Raw genomic sequence first — 18543 nt, 5'->3', positions numbered from 1 at the left:
ATAAGTTCAAAAGGTCAGATATGGAAATCTATATGGCTTATGAAGCATCAGAAGGAGTCGATGAGTATAGAAAGCCCAAGATCGAGGACTCTTTGGCCAGAATTATGTTCATAAGGTCAAAAGGGGCCCTCTGTATAGCTGATTTATCATCAAAAGGAGTCTATAATTTTCTATAGTTTGAAAAATTTTGAGGACACTTTCACCACAAATAAGTTCAAAAGGTCAGATATGGACATCTATATGGCTAATGAAGCATCAGAAGGAATCTATAAGTATGTATAGAAAACCCAAGATTGAGGACTCTTTGGCCAGAAACATGTTCAGGAGGTCAAAAGGGGACCTCTTTATAGCTGATTTATCATCAAAAGGAGTCTATAACTTTATTTGGTTTGAAAAAATTTTAGGACACTTTAACCACAAATGAGTTCAAAAGGTCAGATATCGACATCTATATGGCTCATGAAGCCTCAGAAGGAGTTGGACTATGAGTATTTATAGAAAGCCCAAGATTGAGGACTTTTTTGCCAAAAATATGTTCAATCAGTCAAATATGGACTACTGTCTGGCTTATATAACATCACAAGACGTCAGTCTTGTATGTTTAGTAAGTTAATGTTCAAGGACTCTTTATCCAGAAATGTGTTCAGTAGGTCAAAAATGGACTTCTGTATGGCTGATGTAACATCAGAAAGATTCTAGGAGAATGTATAGAAAGTTTAAGATCGATTACTCTTGGGTCAGAAATATATATGTGAAATATGTTTGACCAAACATGGACTACTGTCTTGCTAATACAACATCACAAGAAAGTCAGTAAGAACTCTTTGGACAGAAAATATGTTCTGTAGGTCAAAGAGGGACCTCTGTAGGCCTGATTTGACACATGACATATGTGCATTGGCGTTGCACAATAACTAACTCATTCATTTTTTCTTTTAAGGGAAATTTTTGCATTTACCTCTTGCGTTACAATGCATAGAATAAACTACTTCATACCTAATGTGCAATGAAAACATAACATGAGTGTTGCATTGCACAAACGATCTAAGAATTAGCGTTGAATAATAATGTATTATTATTATATCTAACTATATCAGTTAGATATTTTATGCAGTGGAATGTAACTCCAAAAATGGTATCTCTTCAATGCACATCGGAATGAGATAGTTATTGTATGTTTGTGATGCACTCATAGCTTATATGTTATTCGTCAATGCACAAAGTTTGATCTTGTGTGAAATGCAATGCAATAGAGCAATGGAGTTTGGGAATGAGTTACTTCTGGTGTGTAATGCAATGCAAGAAGTGCATAGCCTATATGTTATTCTTCAGTGCACAACGTTAGATCGTTAGTGCAATGCAATGCAACAGCACACGTTATCTCTTTAATGAACATGGGATTAAGTTAGTTCTGGTGTGCAATGCAATACAATGCAGTGCGAAAAGTGCATAATCCATATGTTATTCTTCAGTGCACAACGTTAGATCGTTAGTGCAATGCAATGCAACAACACACATACCATCTCTTTAATGAACATGGGAATGGTTAAATTCTAGTGTGCAATGCAATGCAATGCAAAAAGTGCATAACCTATATGTTTTTCTTCAGTGCACAACGTTAGATCGTTTGTGCAGTGCAATGCAATGCAATGCAACAACACACGTTATCTCTTTAATGAACATGGGAATGAATTAGTTCTGGTATGCAATGCAATGCAATGCGAAAAGTGCATAACCTATATGTTATTCTTCAGTGCACAACGTTACATCGCTAGCGCAATGCAATGCAACAACACACGTTATCTCTTTAATGAACATGAGAATGATTTCGTTCTGGTGTGCAATGCAATGCAATGCAAAAAGTGCATAACCTATATGTTATTCTTCAGTGCACAACGTTAGATCGCTAGCGCAATGCAATGCAATGGCAATGCAATGCAGTGCAAAGCATTGCAAATCAATGCAATGCAGTGCAATGCAACAACACACGTTATGTCTTTAATCAACATGGGAATGAGGTAGTTCTGGTGTACAATGCAATGCAGTGCAAAAAGTGCATACCTATATGTTATTCTTCAGTGCACAACGTTAGATCGTTAGTGCAATGCAATGCAGTGCAAAGCAGTGCAAAGCAATGCAGTGCAGAGCAATGCAATGCAATGCAATACAATGCAATGCAATGCAACAACACACATTATCTCTTTAATGAACATGGGAATGATTTAGTTCTGGTGTGCAATGCAATGCAATGCAAAAAGTGCATAACCTATATGTTTTTCTTCAGTGCACAACGTTAGATCGTTTGTGCAATGCAATGCAATGCAACAACACACGTTATGTCTTTAATGAACATGGGAATGATTTAGTTCTGGTGTGCAATGCAATGCTATGCAATGCAAAAAGTGCATAACCTATATGTTATTCTTCAGTGCACAACGTTAGATCGTTAGTGCAATGCAATGCAATGCAATGCAGTGCAAAGCAATGCAAATCAATATAATGCAATACAATGCAATGCAACAACACACGTTATGTCTTTAATCAACATGGGAATGACGTAGTTCTGGTGTGCAATGCAATGCAAAAAGTGCAGAACCTATATGCTATTCTTCAGTGCACAACGTTAGATCAGTAGTGCAATGCAATTCAATGCAATGCAATGCAATGCAATGCAATGCAACAACACACATATCATCTCTATAATGAACTTGGGAATGATTTTGTTCTGGAGTGCAATACAATGCGAATAGAGCATAGCCTATATGTTATTCTTCAGTGCACAACGTTAAATCGTTTATGCAATGCAATGCAATGCAATGCACCAACAAACGTTATCTCTTTAATGAACATGGGAATTATTTTGTTCTGGTGTGCAATGCACAGAAATGCAAAAAGTGCATAACCTATATGTTATTCTTCAGGGCACAAAGTTAGATCGTTAGTGCAATGCAATGCAATGCAGTGCAAATCATTGCAAATCAATGCAATGCAATGCAATGCAATGCAATGCAATGCACCAACAAACGTTATCTCTTTAATGAACATGGGAATGATTTAGTTCTGGTGTGCAATGCAATGCAATGCAATGCAAAAAGTGCATAACCTGTATGTTTTTCTTCAGTGCACAACGTTAGATCGTTAGTGCAATGCAATGCAATGCAGTGCAAATCAATGTAATGCAATGCAATGCAATGCAATGCAATGCAATGCAATACAACAACACACGTTATGTCTTTAATGAACATGGGAATGATTTAGTTCTGGTGTGCAATGCAATGCTATGCAATGCAAAAATGCATAACCTATATGTTATTCTTCAGTGCACAACGTTAGATCGTTAGTGCAATGCAATGCAGTGCAAAGCAATGCAAATCAATATATTGCAATACAATGCAATGCAAAAACACACATTATCTCTTTAATGAACATGGGAATGATTTAGTTCTGGTGTGCAATGCAATGCAAAAAGTGCAGAACCTGTATGTTTTTCTTCAGTGCACAACGTTAGATCGTTTGTGCAATGCAATGCAATGCAATGCAACAACACACGTTATGTCTTTAATCAACATGGGAATGACGTAGTTCTGGTGTTGCAATGCAATGCAATGCAAAAAGTGCATAACCTATATGCTATTCTTCAGTGCACAACGTTAGATCAGTAGTGCAATGCAATTCAATGCAACGCAATGCAATGCAATGCAACAACACACATATCATCTCTATAATGAACTTGGGAATGATTTTGTTCTGGAGTGCAATACAATGCGAATAGAGCATAGCTTATATGTTATTCTTCAGTGCACAACGTTAAATCGTTTATGCAATGCAATGCAATGCACCAACAAACGTTATCTCTTTAATGAACATGGGAATTATTTTGTTCTGGTGTGCAAGCACAGAAATGCAAAAAGTGCATAACCTATATGTTATTCTTCAGTGCACAAAGTTAGATCGTTAGTGCAATGCAATGCAATGCAGTGCAAATCATTGCAAATCAATGCAATGCAATGCAATGCAATGCAATGCAATGCAATGCAATGCAATGCACCAACAAACGTTATCTCTTTAATGAACATGGGAATGATTTAGTTCTGGTGTGCAATGCAATGCAATGCTATGCAAAAAGTGCATAACCTGTATGTTTTTCTTCAGTGCACAACGTTAGATCGTTTGTGCAGTGTTTTTCTTCAGTGTTTTTCTTGCATTGCATTGCACTAACGATCTAACGTTGTGCACTGAAGAATAACATATAGGTTATGCACTTCTCGCATTGCATTGCATACCAGAACTAAATCATTCCCATGTTCATTAAAGAGATAACGTGTGTTGATGCATTGCATTGCACTGCACAAACGATCTAACGTTGTGCACTGAAGAAAAACATACAGGTTATGCACTTTTTGCATTGCATTGCATTGCAAACCAGAACTAAATCATTCCCATGTTCATTAAAGAGATAACGTTTGTTGGTGCATTGCATTGCATTGCATTGCATTGATTTGCAATGATTTGCACTGCATTGCATTGCATTGCACTAACGATCTAACTTTGTGCACTGAAGAATAACATATAGGTTCTGCACTTTTTGCATTGCATTGCACACCAGAACTAAATCATTCCCATGTTCATTAAAGAGATAATGTGTGTTTTTGCATTGCATTGTATTGCAATATATTGATTTGCATTGCTTTGCACTGCATTGCATTGCATTGCATTGCACTAACGATCTAACGTTGTTCACTGAAGAATAACATATAGGTTATGCACTTTTTGCATTGCATTGCATTGCATACCAGAACTAAATCATTCCCATGTTCATTAAAGAGATAACGTGTGTTGTTGCATTGCATTGCATTGCATTACACAAACGATCTAACGTTGTGCACTGAAGAAAAACATATAGGTTATGCACTTTTTGCATTGCATTGCATTGTACACCAGAACTAAATCATTCCCATGTTCATTAAAGACATAACGTGTGTTGTTGTATTGCATTGCATTGCATTGCATTGCATTGCATTGCATTGCATTGCATTGCATTGCATTGCATTGCATTACATTGATTTGCACTGCACTGCATTGCATTGCATTGCACTAACGATCTAACTTTGTGCACTGAAGAATAACATATAGGTTATGCACTTTTCGCATTGCATTGCATACCAGAACTAAATCATTCCCATGTTCATTAAAGAGATAACGTTTGTTGATGCATTGCATTGCATTACACTGCACAAACGATCTAACGTTGTGCACTGAAGAAAAACATACAGGTTATGCACTTTTTGCATTGCATTGCATTGCACACCAGAACTAAATCATTCCCATGTTCATTAAAGAGATAACGTTTGTTGGTGCATTGCATTGCATTGCATTGCATTGCATTGCATTGATTTGCAATGATTTGCACTGCATTGCATTGCATTGCACTAACGATCTAACTTTGTGCACTGAAGAATAACATATAGGTTATGCACTTTTTGCATTTCTGTGCATTGCACACCAGAACAAAATAATTCCCATGTTCATTAAAGAGATAACGTGTGTTGTTGCATTGCATTGCATTGCATTACACAAACGATCTAACGTTGTGCACTGAAGAAAAACATATAGGTTATGCACTTTTTGCATTGCATTGCATTGTACACCAGAACTAAATCATTCCCATGTTCATTAAAGACATAACGTGTGTTGTTGTATTGCATTGCATTGCATTGCATTGCATTGCATTGCATTGCATTGCATTGCATTACATTGATTTGCACTGCACTGCATTGCATTGCATTGCACTAACGATCTAACTTTGTGCACTGAAGAATAACATATAGGTTATGCACTTTTCGCATTGCATTGCATACCAGAACTAAATCATTCCCATGTTCATTAAAGAGATAACGTTTGTTGGTGCATTGCATTGCATTGCATTGCATTGCATTGCATTGCATTGCATTGCATTGCATTGCATTGCATTGATTTGCAATGATTTGCACTGCATTGCATTGCATTGCACTAACGATCTAACTTTGTGCACTGAAGAATAACATATAGGTTATGCACTTTTTGCATTTCTGTGCATTGCACACCAGAACAAAATAATTCCCATGTTCATTAAAGAGATAACGTTTGTTGGTGCATTGCATTGCATAAACGATTTAACGTTGTGCACTGAAGAATAACATATAGGTTATGCTCTTTTCGCATTGTATTGCACTCCAGAACAAAATCATTCCCAAGTTCATTATAGAGATGATATGTGTGTTGTTGCATTGCATTGCATTGCATTGCATTGCATTGAATTGCATTGCACTACTGATCTAACGTTGTGCACTGAAGAATAGCATATAGGTTATGCACTATTTGCATTGCATTGCATACCAGAACTAAATCATTCCCATGTTCATTAAAGAGATAACGTGTGTTGTTGCATTGCCTTGCATTGCATTACACAAACGATCTAACGTTGTGCACTGAAGAAAAACATATAGGTTATGCACTTTTTGCATTGCATTGCATTGTACACCAGAACTAAATCATTCCCATGTTCATTAAAGAGATAATGTGTGTTGTTGTATTGCATTGCATTGCATTGCATTGCATTGCATTACATTGATTTGCACTGCACTGCATTGCATTGCATTGCACTAACGATCTAACGTTGTGCACTGAAGAATAACATATAGGTTATGCACTTTTCGCATTGCATTGCATACCAGAACTAAATCATTCCCATGTTCATTAAAGAGATCACGTGTGTTGATGCATTGCATTGCATTGCACTGCACAAACGATCTAACGTTGTTATGCACTTTTGTTATGCACATTGCATTGCATTGCACACCAGAACGAAATCATTATGATCGTTATGCACATTGCATTGCATAGCCTATATGTTATTCTTCAGTGCACAACGTTAAATCGTTTATGCAATGCAATGCAATGCAATGCACCAACAAACGTTATCTCTTTAATGAACATGGGAATTATTTTGTTCTGGTGTGCAATGCACAGAAATGCAAAAAGTGCATAACCTATATGTTATTCTTCAGTGCACAAAGTTAGATCGTTAGTGCAATGCAATGCAATGCAGTGCAAATCATTGCAAATCAATGCAATGCAATGCACCAACAAACGTTATCTCTTTAATGAAAATGGGAATGATTTAGTTCTGGTGTGCAATGCAATGCAAAAAGTGCAGAACCTGTATGTTTTTCTTCAGTGCACAACGTTAGATCGTTAGTGCAATGTAATGCAATGCAATGCAATGCAATGCAATGCAATACAACAACACACGTTATGTCTTTAATGAACATGGGAATGATTTTGTTCTGGTGTGCAATGCAATGCTATGCAATGCAAAAATGCATAACCTATATGTTATTCTTCAGTGCACAAAGTTAGATCGTTAGTGCAATGCAATGCAGTGCAAAGCAATGCAAATCAATATATTGCAATACAATGCAATGCAAAAACACACATTATCTCTTTAATGAACATGGGAATGATTTAGTTCTGGTGTGCAATGCAATGCAAAAAGTGCAGAACCTGTATGTTTTTCTTCAGTGCACAACGTTAGATCGTTTGTGCAATGCAATGCAATGCAATGCAACAACACACGTTATGTCTTTAATCAACATGGGAATGACGTAGTTCTGGTGTTGCAATGCAATGCAATGCAAAAAGTGCATAACCTATATGCTATTCTTCAGTGCACAACGTTAGATCAGTAGTGCAATGCAATGCAATTCAATGCAATGCAATGCAATGCAATGCAATGCAACAACACACATATCATCTCTATAATGAACTTGGGAATGATTTTGTTCTGGAGTGCAATACAATGCGAATAGAGCATAGCTTATATGTTATTCTTCAGTGCACAACGTTAAATCGTTTATGCAATGCAATGCAATGCACCAACAAACGTTATCTCTTTAATGAACATGGGAATTATTTTGTTCTGGTGTGCAAGCACAGAAATGCAAAAAGTGCATAACCTATATGTTATTCTTCAGTGCACAAAGTTAGATCGTTAGTGCAATGCAATGCAATGCAGTGCAAATCATTGCAAATCAATGCAATGCAATGCAATGCAATGCAATGCAATGCAATGCAATGCAATGCAATGCAATGCACCAACAAACGTTATCTCTTTAATGAACATGGGAATGATTTAGTTCTGGTGTGCAATGCAATGCAATGCTATGCAAAAAGTGCATAACCTGTATGTTTTTCTTCAGTGCACAACGTTAGATCGTTTGTGCAGTGCAATGCAATGCAATGGATCAACACACGTTATCTCTTTAATGAACATGGGAATGATTTAGTTCTGGTATGCAATGCAATGCAATGCGAAAAGTGCATAACCTATATGTTATTCTTCAGTGCACAACGTTAGATCGTTAGTGCAATGCAATGCAATGCAGTGCAGTGCAAATCAATGTAATGCAATGCAATGCAATGCAATGCAATACAACAACACACGTTATGTCTTTAATGAACATTGGAATGATTTAGTTCTGGTGTACAATGCAATGCAATGCAAAAAGTGCATAACCTATATGTTTTTCTTCAGTGCACAACGTTAGATCGTTTGTGTAATGCAATGCAATGCAATGCAACAACACACGTTATCTCTTTAATGAACATGGGAATGATTTAGTTCTGGTATGCAATGCAATGCAATGCAAAAAGTGCATAACCTATATGCTATTCTTCAGTGCACAACGTTAGATCAGTAGTGCAATGCAATTCAATGCAATGCAATGCAACAACACACATATCGTCTCTATAATGAACTTGGGAATGATTTTGTTCTGGAGTGCAATACAATGCGAAAAGAGCATAACCTATATGTTATTCTTCAGTGCACAACGTTAAATCGTTTATGCAATGCAATGCAATGCACCAACAAACGTTATCTCTTTAATGAACATGGGAATTATTTTATTCTGGTGTGCAATGCACAAAAATGCAAAAAGTGCATAACCTATATGTTATTCTTCAGTGCACAAAGTTAGATCGTTAGTGCAATGCAATGCAATGCAGTGCAAATCATTGCAAATCAATGCAATGCAATGCAATGCAATGCAATGCAATGCAATGCACCAACAAACGTTATCTCTTTAATGAACATGGGAATGATTTAGTTCTGGTGTGCAATGCAATGCAATGCAAAAAGTGCATAACCTGTATGTTTTTCTTCAGTGCACAACGTTAGATCGTTTGTGCAGTGCAATGCAATGCATCAACACACGTTATCTCTTTAATGAACATGGGAATGATTTAGTTCTGGTATGCAATGCAATGCAATGCGAGAAGTGCATAACCTATATGTTATTCTTCAGTGCACAACGTTAGATCGTTAGTGCAATGCAATGCAATGCAGTGCAAATCAATGTAATGCAATGCAATGCAATGCAATGCAATACAACAACACACGTTATGTCTTTAATGAACATGGGAATGATTTAGTTCTGGTGTGCAATGCAATGCTATGCAATGCAAAAAGTGCATAACCTATATGTTATTCTTCAGTGCACAAAGTTAGATCGTTAGTGCAATGCAATGCAGTGCAAAGCAATGCAAATCAATATATTGCAATACAATGCAATGCAAAAACACACATTATCTCTTTAATGAACATGGGAATGATTTAGTTCTGGTGTGCAATGCAATGCAAAAAGTGCAGAACCTGTATGTTTTTCTTCAGTGCACAACGTTAGATCGTTTGTGCAATGCAATGCAATGCAATGCAACAACACACGTTATGTCTTTAATCAACATGGGAATGACGTAGTTCTGGTGTTGCAATGCAATGCAATGCAAAAAGTGCATAACCTATATGCTATTCTTCAGTGCACAACGTTAGATCAGTAGTGCAATGCAATTCAATGCAATGCAATGCAATGCAATGCAATGCAACAACACACATATCATCTCTATAATGAACTTGGGAATGATTTTGTTCTGGAGTGCAATACAATGCGAATAGAGCATAGCTTATATGTTATTCTTCAGTGCACAACGTTAAATCGTTTATGCAATGCAATGCAATGCACCAACAAACGTTATCTCTTTAATGAACATGGGAATTATTTTGTTCTGGTGTGCAAGCACAGAAATGCAAAAAGTGCATAACCTATATGTTATTCTTCAGTGCACAAAGTTAGATCGTTAGTGCAATGCAATGCAATGCAGTGCAAATCATTGCAAATCAATGCAATGCAATGCAATGCAATGCAATGCAATGCACCAACAAACGTTATCTCTTTAATGAACATGGGAATGATTTAGTTCTGGTGTGCAATGCAATGCAATGCAAAAAGTGCATAACCTGTATGTTTTTCTTCAGTGCACAACGTTAGATCGTTTGTGCAGTGCAATGCAATGCATCAACACACGTTATCTCTTTAATGAACATGGGAATGATTTAGTTCTGGTATGCAATGCAATGCAATGCGAGAAGTGCATAACCTATATGTTATTCTTCAGTGCACAACGTTAGATCGTTAGTGCAATGCAATGCAATGCAGTGCAAATCAATGTAATGCAATGCAATGCAATGCAATGCAATACAACAACACACGTTATGTCTTTAATGAACATGGGAATGATTTAGTTCTGGTGTGCAATGCAATGCTATGCAATGCAAAAAGTGCATAACCTATATGTTATTCTTCAGTGCACAAAGTTAGATCGTTAGTGCAATGCAATGCAGTGCAAAGCAATGCAAATCAATATATTGCAATACAATGCAATGCAAAAACACACATTATCTCTTTAATGAACATGGGAATGATTTAGTTCTGGTGTGCAATGCAATGCAAAAAGTGCAGAACCTGTATGTTTTTCTTCAGTGCACAACGTTAGATCGTTTGTGCAATGCAATGCAATGCAATGCAACAACACACGTTATGTCTTTAATCAACATGGGAATGACGTAGTTCTGGTGTTGCAATGCAATGCAATGCAAAAAGTGCATAACCTATATGCTATTCTTCAGTGCACAACGTTAGATCAGTAGTGCAATGCAATTCAATGCAATGCAATGCAATGCAATGCAATGCAACAACACACATATCATCTCTATAATGAACTTGGGAATGATTTTGTTCTGGAGTGCAATACAATGCGAATAGAGCATAGCTTATATGTTATTCTTCAGTGCACAACGTTAAATCGTTTATGCAATGCAATGCAATGCACCAACAAACGTTATCTCTTTAATGAACATGGGAATTATTTTGTTCTGGTGTGCAAGCACAGAAATGCAAAAAGTGCATAACCTATATGTTATTCTTCAGTGCACAAAGTTAGATCGTTAGTGCAATGCAATGCAATGCAGTGCAAATCCTTGCAAATCAATGCAATGCAATGCAATGCAATGCAATGCAATGCAATGCAATGCACCAACAAACGTTATCTCTTTAATGAACATGGGAATGATTTAGTTCTGGTGTGCAATGCAATGCAATGCAATGCAAAAAGTGCATAACCTGTATGTTTTTCTTCAGTGCACAACGTTAGATCGTTTGTGCAGTGCAATGCAATGCAATGGATCAACACACGTTATCTCTTTAATGAACATGGGAATGATTTAGTTCTGGTATGCAATGCAATGCAATGCGAAAAGTGCATAACCTATATGTTATTCTTCAGTGCACAAAGTTAGATCGTTAGTGCAATGCAATGCAATGCAGTGCAGCGCAAATCAATGTAATGCAATGCAATGCAATGCAATGCAATGCAATGCAATACAACAACACACGTTATGTCTTTAATGAACATGGGAATGATTTAGTTCTGGTGTACAATGCAATGCAATGCAAAAAGTGCATAACCTATATGTTTTTCTTCAGTGCACAACGTTAGATCGTTTGTGTAATGCAATGCAATGCAATGCAACAACACACGTTATCTCTTTAATGAACATGGGAATGATTTAGTTCTGGTATGCAATGCAATGCAATGCAAAAAGTGCATAACCTATATGCTATTCTTCAGTGCACAACGTTAGATCAGTAGTGCAATGCAATTCAATGCAATGCAATGCAATGCAATGCAACAACACACATATCGTCTCTATAATGAACTTGGGAATGATTTTGTTCTGGAGTGCAATACAATGCGAAAAGAGCATAACCTATATGTTATTCTTCAGTGCACAACGTTAAATCGTTTATGCAATGCAATGCACCAACAAACGTTATCTCTTTAATGAACATGGGAATTATTTTGTTCTGGTGTGCAATGCACAGAAATGCAAAAAGTGCATAACCTATATGTTATTCTTCAGTGCACAAAGTTAGATCGTTAGTGCAATGCAATGCAATGCAGTGCAAATCATTGCAAATCAATGCAATGCAATGCAATGCAATGCAATGCAATGCAATGCAATGCAATGCAATGCACCAACAAACGTTATCTCTTTAATGAACATGGGAATGATTTAGTTCTGGTGTGCAATGCAATGCAATGCAAAAAGTGCATAACCTGTATGTTTTTCTTCAGTGCACAACGTTAGATCGTTTGTGCAGTGCAATGCAATGCATCAACACACGTTATCTCTTTAATGAACATGGGAATGATTTAGTTCTGGTATGCAATGCAATGCAATGCGAAAAGTGCATAACCTATATGTTATTCTTCAGTGCACAACGTTAGATCGTTAGTGCAATGCAATGCAATGCAGTGCAGTGCAAATCAATGTAATGCAATGCAATGCAATGCAATGCAATGCAATGAAATACAACAACACACGTTATGTCTTTAATGAACATGGGAATGATTTAGTTCTGGTGTACAATGCAATGCAATGCAAAAAGTGCATAACCTATATGTTTTTCTTCATTGCACAACGTTAGATCGTTTGTGTACTGCAATGCAATGCAATGCAACAACACACGTTATCTCTTTAATGAACATGGGAATGATTTAGTTCTGGTATGCAATGCAATGCAATGCGAAAAGTGCATAACCTATATGTTATTCTTCAGTGCACAACGTTAGATCGTTAGTGCAATGCAATGCAATGCAGTGCAGTGCAGTGCAAATCAATGTAATGCAATGCAATGCAATGCAATGCAATGCAATGCAATGCAATGCAATGCAATACAACAACACACGTTATCTCTTTAATGAACATGGGAATGATTTAGTTCTGGTGTACAATGCAATGCAATGCAAAAAGTGCATAACCTATATGTTTTTCTGCAGTGCACAACGTTAGATCGTTTGTGTAATGCAATGCAATGCAGTGCAGTACAAATCAATGTAATGCAATGCAATGCAATGCAATGCAATGCAATGCAATACAACAACACACGTTATGTCTTTAATGAACATGGGAATGATTTAGTTCTGGTGTACAATGCAATGCAATGCAAAAAGTGCATAACCTATATGTTTTTCTTCAGTGCACAACGTTAGCTCGTTTGTGTAATGCAATGCAATGCAATGCAACAACACACGTTATCTCTTTAATGAACATGGGAATGATTTAGTTCTGGTGTACAATGCAATGCAATGCAAAAAGTGCATAACCTATATGTTTTTCTGCAGTGCACAACGTTAGATCGTTTGTGTAATGCAATGCAATGCAAAAACACTCGTTATGTCTTTAATCAACATGGGAATGAGGTAGTTCTGGTGTACAATGCAATGCAATGCAAAAAGTGCATAACCTATATGTTATTCTTCAGTGCACAACGTTAGATCGTTAGTGCAATGCAATGCAGTGCAATGCAGTGCAATGCAGTGCAATGCAGTGCAATGCAGTGCAATGCAAATCAATGCAGTGCAATACAGTGCAATACAACAACAAACGTTGTCTTTAATGAACATGGGAATGATTTAGTTTTGGTGTGCAATGCAATGCAATGCAAAAAGTGCATAACCTATATGTTATTCCTCAGTGCACAACTTTAGATCGTTAGTGCAATGTAATGCAATGCAATGCAATGCAAAGCAAAGCAATGCAATGCAATGCAACAACACACATATCATCTCTATAATGAATATGGGAATGATTTTGTTCTGGTGTGCAATGCAATGCAAATGCAATAAGTGCATAACCTATATGTTATTCTTCAGTGCACAACGTTAGATCGTTAGTGCAATGCAATTCAATGCAATGCATCAACACACATATCATCTCTATAATGAAAATGGGAATGATTTAGTTCTGGTGTGCAATGCAATGCAATGCGAAAAGTGCATAACCTATATGTTATTCTTCAGTGCACAACGTTAGATCGTTAGTGCAATGCAATGCAATGCAGTGCAGTGCAAATCAATGTAATGCAATGCAATGCAATGCAATGCAATACAACAACACACGTTATGTCTTTAATGAACATGGGAATGATTTAGTTCTGGTGTACAATGCAATGCAATGCAAAAAGTGCATAACCTATATGTTTTTCTTCAGTGCACAACGTTAGATCGTTTGTGTAATGCAATGCAATGCAATGCAACAACACACGTTATCTCTTTAATGAACATGGGAATGATTTAGTTCTGGTATGCAATGCAATGCAATGCAAAAAGTGCATAACCTATATGCTATTCTTCAGTGCACAACGTTAGATCAGTAGTGCAATGCAATTCAATGCAATGCAATGCAACAACACACATATCGTCTCTATAATGAACTTGGGAATGATTTTGTTCTGGAGTGCAATACAATGCGAAAAGAGCATAACCTACATGTTATTCTTCAGTGCACAACGTTAAATCGTTTATGCAATGCAATGCAATGCACCAACAAACGTTATCTCTTTAATGAACATGGGAATTATTTTATTCTGGTGTGCAATGCACAGAAATGCAAAAAGTGCATAACCTATATGTTATTCTTCAGTGCACAAAGTTAGATCGTTAGTGCAATGCAATGCAATGCAGTGCAAATCATTGCAAATCAATGCAATGCACCAACAAACGTTATCTCTTTAATGAACATGGGAATGATTTAGTTCTGGTGTGCAATGCAATGCAATGCAAAAAGTGCATAACCTGTATGTTTTTCTTCAGTGCACAACGTTAGATCGTTTGTGCAGTGCAATGCAATGCATCAACACACGTTATCTCTTTAATGAACATGGGAATGATTTAGTTCTGGTGTGCAATGCAATGCAATGCGAAAAGTGCATAACCTATATGTTATTCTTCAGTGCACAACGTTAGATCGTTAGTGCAATGCAATGCAATGCAGTGCAGTGCAAATCAATGTAATGCAATGCAATGCAATGCAATGCAATGCAATGCAACAACACACGTTATCTCTTTAATGAACATGGGAATGATTTAGTTCTGGTGTACAATGCAATGCAATGCAAAAAGTGCATAACCTATATGTTTTTCTGCAGTGCACAACGTTAGATCGTTTGTGTAATGCAATGCAATGCAATGCAAAAACACTCGTTATGTCTTTAATCAACATGGGAATGAGGTAGTTCTGGTGTACAATGCAATGCAATGCAAAAAGTGCATAACCTATATGTTATTCTTCAGTGCACAACGTTAGATCGTTAGTGCAATGCAATGCAGTGCAATGCAGTGCAATGCAAATCAATGCAATGCAATACAGTGCAATACAACAACACACGTTGTCTTTAATGAACAAGTGAATGATTTAGTTTTGGTGTGCAATGCAATGCAATGCAAAAAGTGCATAACCTATATGTTATTCTTCAGTGCACAACGTTAGATCGTTAGTGCAATGCAATGCAGTGCAATGCAGTGCAATGCAATGCAATGCAATGCAATGCAATGCAATGCAATGCAATGCAATGCAATGCAATACAACAACACACGTTATGTCTTTAATGAACATGGGAATGATTTAGTTCTGGTGTACAATGCAATGCAATGCAAAAAGTGCATAACCTATATGTTTTTCTTCAGTGCACAACGTTAGATCGTTTGTGTAATGCAATGCAATGCAATGCAACAACACACGTTATCTCTTTAATGAACATGGGAATGATTTAGTTCTGGTATGCAATGCAATGCAATGCATAAAGTGCATAACCTATATGCTATTCTTCAGTGCACAACGTTAGATCAGTAGTGCAATGCAGTGCAGTACAAATCAATGTAATGCAATGCAATGCAATGCAATGCAATGCAATGCAATGCAATGCAATGCAATGCAATGCAATGCAATACAACAACACACGTTATGTCTTTAATGAACATGGGAATGATTTAGTTCTGGTGTACAATGCAATGCAATGCAAAAAGTGCATAACCTATATGTTTTTCTTCAGTGCACAACGTTAGCTCGTTTGTGTAATGCAATGCAATGCAATGCAACAACACACGTTATTTCTTTAATGAACATGGAAATGATTTAGTTCTGGTGTACAATGCAATGCAATGCAAAAAGTGCATAACCTATATGTTTTTCTGCAGTGCACAACGTTAGATCGTTTGTGTAATGCAATGCAATGCAATGCAAAAACACTCGTTATGTCTTTAATCAACATGGGAATGAGGTAGTTCTGGTGTACAATGCAATGCAATGCAAAAAGTGCATAACCTATATGTTATTCTTCAGTGCACAACGTTAGATCGTTAGTGCAATGCAATGCAGTGCAATGCAGTGCAATGCAGTGCAATGCAGTGCAATGCAGTGCAATGCAGTGCAATGCAAATCAATGCAGTGCAATACAGTGCAATACAACAACACACGTTGTCTTTAATGAACATGGGAATGATTTAGTTTTGGTGTGCAATGCAATGCAATGCAAAAAGTGCATAACCTATATGTTATTCCTCAGTGCACAACTTTAGATCGTTAGTGCAATGTAATGCAATGCAATGCAATGCAATGCAAGGCAAAGCAATGCAATGCAATGCAATGCAACAACACACATATCATCTCTATAATGAATATGGGAATGATTTTGTTCTGGTGTGCAATGCAATGCAAATGCAATAAGTGCATAACCTATATGTTATTCTTCAGTGCACAACGTTAGATCGTTAGTGCAATGCAATTCAATGCAATGCATCAACACACATATCATCTCTATAATGAAAATGGGAATGATTTAGTTCTGGTGTGCAATGCAATGCAATGCGAAAAGTGCATAACATATGTTATTCTTCAGTGCACAAAGTTATATCGTTAGTGCAATGCAATGCAATGCAATGTAATGAAACAACACACGTTATGTCTTTAATCAACATGGGAATGAGGTAGTTCAGTTGTACAATGCAATGCAAAAAGTGCATAACCTATATGTTTTTCTTCAGTGCACAACGTTAGATCGTTAGTGCAATGCAATGCAATGCAGTGCAAAGCAATGCAAATCAATGTAATGCTATGCAATGCATTGCAATGCAATGCAATACAATGCAATATGCAACAACACACGTTATCTCTTTAATGAACATGGGGAATGAGGTAATTCTGGTGTGCAATGCAATGCGAAAAGTGCATAACCTATATGTTATTCTTCAGTGCACAACGTTAGATCGTTAGTGCAGTGCAATTCAATGCGAAATATGCATAACCTATATGTTATTCTTCAGTGCACAACGATAGATCGTTTGTGCAATGCAATTGCAACAACACATATGTTATCTCTTTAATGACCATGGGAATGAGTTAGTTCTGGTTCTGGTGTGCAATGCAATGCGAAAAGTGCATAACCTATATGTTATTCTTCAGTGCACAACGTTAGATCGTTTGTGCAATGCAATTGCAACAACACATATGTTATCTCTTTAATGACCATGGGAATGAGTTAGTTCTGGTGTGCAATGCAATGCAATGCGAAAAGTGCATAACATATGTTATTCTTCAGTGCACAAAGTTAGATCGTTAGTGCAATGCAATGCAATGCAATGCAATGTAATGCAACAACACACGTTATGTCTTTAATCAACATGGGAATGAGGTAGTTCAGTTGTACAATGCAATGCGAAAAGTGCATAACATATGTTATTCTTCAGTGCACAACGTTAGATCGTTAGTGCAATGCAATTCAATGCAATGCAATGCATCAACACACATATCATCTCTATAATGAACATGGGAATGATTTAGTTCTGGTGTGCAATGCAATGCAATGCGAAATATGCATAACCTATAAGTTATTCTTCAGTGTACAACGTTAGATCGTTAGTGCAATGTAATGCAATGCAATGCAATGCAAAGCAAAGCAAAGCAATGCAATGCAATGCAATGCAATGCAACAACACACATATCATCTCTATAATGAACATGGGAATGATTTTGTTCTGGTGTGCAATGCAATGCAATGCAAGAAGTGCATAACCTATTATGTTATTCTTCAGTGCACAACGTTAGATCGTTTGTGCAATGCAATTGCAACAACACATATGTTATCTCTTTAATGAACATGGGAATGAGTTAGTTCTGGTGTGCAATGCAATGCAATGCAAGAAGTGCATAGCCTATGTTATTCTTCAATGCACAACGTTAGGTCGTGTCCATTTATACTCGTTGACTCTTTCTGATGTTACGTCAGACATACAGAATCCCATATTTGACCCAAGGAACATATTTCTTGC

Source organism: Abramis brama (genome assembly GCF_963993115.1).
Source record: "Abramis brama genome assembly, chromosome: 22".
NCBI classification, from domain to species: domain Eukaryota; kingdom Metazoa; phylum Chordata; class Actinopteri; order Cypriniformes; family Leuciscidae; genus Abramis; species Abramis brama.
This window is presented reverse-complemented; position numbering follows the sequence as displayed.